Genomic DNA, 4,994 nt, shown 5'->3' on the forward strand with positions numbered 1-4,994 from the left:
ATAATGAGGAATGGAGGCTTTTAGCCTTCAAAACTGTGAGTTAAATCACTTTATAGAGGTTACCTGCCTCATATATTTCTTATAGTAATAAGAATTGATATAGTTGTGATGAAGTTCTTAGAGACAGACAATGGTAATTTTGCAAATGAAACTTTAGTCCATTAGGGTAACCATCATTCAATTATTGGCAAATATTATATTATAGAGATAGAATTAACTTCAAGAGTCTACTGCTCCTCAACTTCTTCCTCTACTTGTTTTCTCCTAGTCCCCCATCTGTCTCTCCCATCCCAAGCCTCAGATCCCCAGAAAACTTGAGTCCTGGGAGAAGCAAGTTATAAGCCTCTCTTCTGGACTGTATGAATTCCACAAAGTTCAAGGCATCACAATCTCAACAAAGTAGTAGATTTGGTACAGCTCCATTTTCAAAGCATAGAAAATGTCAAAATAAGCAGTTAAACCAGTTGATTTTATACATTATATGATAAAATACTAAATCTAAAAACATCTAAGTGGTTGGAGAGATGGCTCAGTGGTTAAGAGTACTGACTGCTCTTGCCAAAGACCCAGGTTCATATCCCAGCACACACATGGGGGCTAACAACCATCCTTAGCTCCAGTTCCGGGGAATCTGACACCCTCTACTAACCTCCTAGGGTACTGCATGACACAGGTGCACTTACGTACATGCAAGCAATGCATTCATACATGTAAAATATAAATAATTCCCAATTAAAGAAAGCCTTCTTAACACTCCCAGAGCGAAACCTATCTTACTACCTTAGTCCTGAGATCCTATGCCTTGTGCCTCTGTGTCCTTCTTGAAATAACAGATGCTTATCATGAATTTTTGTTATTATTTTTTCATGGCCTGAGACCCAAAGGAAGTCAGAAACCTTGTCTTTTATCATTAACTACCTTCTCTTGTGTCTATGTTGAGTCTTCTGTGAGGGTACATGCTATGTCTCAGCACTTTTCATCATGGCTACCAGTGTGTAACATGCAGTAGTCTCGAGGGTGATGAGCTTCATAACCTCTTGGGTCTTTCTCAGAACTAAGAATCTATGGTCTTATTTGAAATATAATTCATCTTTCATGTATTTTATTCTAAATGTGATTCATTCTGAGTACATACCAAATACATCAGTATCCAGTTGTGGTTTAATTGGCCAGCTCTCCGAATACCCAAAGAAGGCTGGAGAAAGCTTTCTGGTAGCTAACTGCAATCATGTTAAAATCCAAAGTTAGTACATCCACTGCATTTTCCTTTTGGTTCTATACTTCATGAACGTCTGTTCGTCAGCCTTTTAAATCCAATCTTTCAAAAACTCAGGAATGAAAACGTGGCTGCATAGGAATTTAGCAGATTCCTTTCCTTCTTATCCCACAACCCAAGTGCCTCTTAATAGGTAATGCACATGCAGACGCATAGTTAGTTGCTCAGTCGCCCAAACAACTGGGTCACAATGGGTGTAGATGTATTTTTCTTAAATTCTATGCTGGCAAATAGCTCCCGTGCTTCAGCCCACAGAAAACAAGCCCTGTTTTGCTTGATGTTTTAGGTTAGGGAGTGGCTGGCAGCATTCTGTGAAAAAGTGACACTTTCAACACTGTAAGTGATTTGCTGACTTTATTTAACAATATCCAAACCATTTTAACCAACAGTATCATATAGCTTGGCACATTATACCACTACAGATCTTCCAGAAAGGATGAAATGGCCAAATATTTACATGCATTCCATTTTCTTTACATATTTGTATTTCTACCATTTTGTAAATTAGAATATAAACATTCTGTTTAAAAATCTGTTCTCCCCCACATACTACATATTCAAAGAGCAAACACACGTTTTTTTTTCCCTTTAGTGTGTGTGTGTGCATGTGTGTGTGTGTGTGTGTATGTGTGTGTGTGTGCGTGTGTGTGTGTGTAAATGAATGTGGGTATAATGTGTGTATAAGATAGTCTCAATATAAAAGTAAATCAACAGAGAGTAATATTAAGCAATGAGGAAGGACAGAATGAAGGCAAAAAGATACGTACGTCATGGAAGAGGATATAAAGCTATTTTTTTATACTTTTAACTGTCGTAGTTATTTCCTTTGTTGTTTGCACCCTATTAACAACTGTTACTGGAGCTTTAATTATGCCCCGGTGATTGTGGAGTTGTGGCTGACTTGTGTCATTTTTCTCCCAGGGGATGCTTTATAATTACCAGCATCCATCGTGGCTGCCTGTAAGCTGATGCTTTTTTATTACCAGTTCAATAATCACTGCATCCTTGTGAACATCTGCTCTGCAAGCTATGCATCGGGGGTCCAAGTGCCTGTCACTTGAGGTGCCCTCACCACGGTGACCTTGGTGCCCTTGCCTTCGGTTTATATCTAATTTGTTTACCAGAGGCTCTGTCCAGAAAGTCTCCCAGGAAGGCAATTAATACAATACATTTGCAAACAAAAGAAAATTTTGCCCTTTCTATCCTTTCTCCTTTTCATGTTATTGTTTCGGTCTTACATACCATAATTTCTATTCCTAGGAGAATGAATCTGTCTTAGGCTTGTGGAAATGGAGAATAAGAAATGACTTTACAGGGAACTATCCTCCTGCCTGTATTGAACGTTGGTAGATGTTTAATGAGATATTGGCTCTTGAAAACATAAGACAGTGACTTGAGATATAGACTGGTATCTTATATGGAACATTTCATTCATGTGAAGGAAAGGACAGTTCATTTGCTCCATTCTGATTTTATGCTGCTAACTTCCTGTCTGATTTTCTTCCTTATTTTAAGTAAACCCCTCTGCTCCTTTTTTTCTGGAAAATTCCTCCCACCGTAGCCCTTCATATCCAGGTCTTTTTCCTTCTTTCATATTTTCCCATTTGCTTGCCTGCTTACTTTAGAATTAAGAGATAAAAATGGGTGAAAAATAGCACAACTCGGGCACAGCTGCTGGTCCTCCCCCGTGATGCTTCTCCTACTGATTCACTGTTTGTCACTAATAAAGCGAATCTGGGCACTGTTTATGAATCTATGTTAGGTCTAATATTTTAAAATAAATCCCAAGTTTCAGTTTCAGTTATTTTCGTATTTCAAACTTTATATTTGGAGGCCCTGAGAGAACACAGACCAAATCCATTTGATCATCTCACACACACACACACACACACACACACACACTCAACCCTGCACTTTCAGGTTCAGAACTTGATGTCAGAGACCGATTTACAGTGCTCTACTAGTATGCAGGTATCTGTTGACCACCTGACCCAAACGAGTTACCCAAACCTCAAAATTAAGTAGAACTAGCCTAAGTCAATTTTTCAGCAATGTTAGGGAGAAAGGAGGTTGACTATTCTGCCCCTGTCACTGGCCTAAGAGCATCGAGAAAGAGGCTCTTCTTTCTCTGTAGCCAAGGACCCAGTGCTCTTCTCAGTTCATAATATGCCCTTGAGTACCAGATTGTTCTACCTGTGGCTGAAACCCCATTTTTGAGTAATTAACCTTATATAGTACTTATGCCTAACCCTAAGATGAAAAATTCATATATACACAAATAGTCACACACAGCTTGTCAAGACCATCATTATAAGTCCATGCTTTAAGGCACTGTGCAAACATAGAATACAGTTGATTTATTTTAAACAGATTATGATTTTTTTCAGAGAATTTTAAAACCAACTTATTAAAATAAATCATAAAATCAAAATAAATTAATTATGAAAATTAAATGCTCAGAAAATTAAAAAGCAATTGAAATTTGAAATCTTATAGTTTGCACTTTAAACCAAATATAATTTACATGGGCAAATAGGAAAAAAAGAACTGAAATGGGTGCACAGTGCTTCCCCTTATCTCCACTTATTTCTAAAATGCTAATCAAGAAGAGTCTGCATTTGCTGCTGTAGACTGCAGCTACGGGATGTATTTCCAGGGGGTAAGACAGCAATCAAGAGTCTAGTAGTGTAAGCCTGGCCCAACTCACCACCAGCTGACTTAGTAGCAAAAATCTAAGAAATGTCTACCTGGGTTGTGGGATTAATAAATTCATAATGTAAGGCATGAATTTGACTTGGAGGTCCTTGAAATAAATTAGAGACAAACATAAAACAAGGGAAACAAAATGGATCAATACCTGGCACTGTTATCAGGGCCAAGAACCTGTGTCTAGGCTGGTCACAGGTCATAGCAGAAAACCTACTACTATTATTCTACTAAATAGACATAGTATTAAACCAACTCCTAAAGACTTACTGTTATGCTCATAGATTAGTACATCTCTCAACTCTCATCAGACAAGCTTCTTTTTGTAGCAGATGGTGATTAATACAGAAACTGACAACTGTTCAATGTGCAGAGAATAAGATACTGTATAATGCTTAGTTCTAAGTAGGACATCTATATCATACCCTGCCCCCCTAAGGCTTAGGGGATAAAGGAAACAAGAGCTACAAGTGGTGGATGAATACAATAAAACAGTGTTTTCCAGACACAACAGAGGAATTTCACAATGGTTGTGACAACATGCACAAGATCTGTACAAGCCCTAGCCAAACAAAATTTTAGCATGGAGGGAGGAGGTGGTTAAGAAACCCCAGTGCTAGTTGAGGATCTATTGACAATTGACAGCTGCTGGGAGAGGGAGCGTAAGTTTTCCTAAGGGTGTGACACTAGGTAAGTTGACCATGCTATAAGGGATGTTCCTATCCCTGAGATTAATTGGAGAATGCAAGTTGTACTCCATATGCCTTAAAAAAGAGAAGGGACAGAATATGGGCAGGGAGGAAGTTGAGAAGGGTATGTGGAGCTGAGTACAGAGGGGAGAAGAGGTTTGAATATGATCAAAATGCACAATATGAAATTCTCAAAGAATCAATAAAAATATTTTTGAAGAACAATATTTCATTAAATTGCATTTTAAAGGCAAGGGAACCATAGAGGAAGAAACAAAAGGAAAAGGGGGGGGCAGAAGATGTGAGAAAGAAGACTGCAGAGG

This window comes from Nannospalax galili, unplaced genomic scaffold (genome assembly GCF_000622305.1).
Source record: "Nannospalax galili isolate Female #2095 unplaced genomic scaffold, S.galili_v1.0 scaffold629, whole genome shotgun sequence".
Classification (NCBI taxonomy): domain Eukaryota; kingdom Metazoa; phylum Chordata; class Mammalia; order Rodentia; family Spalacidae; genus Nannospalax; species Nannospalax galili.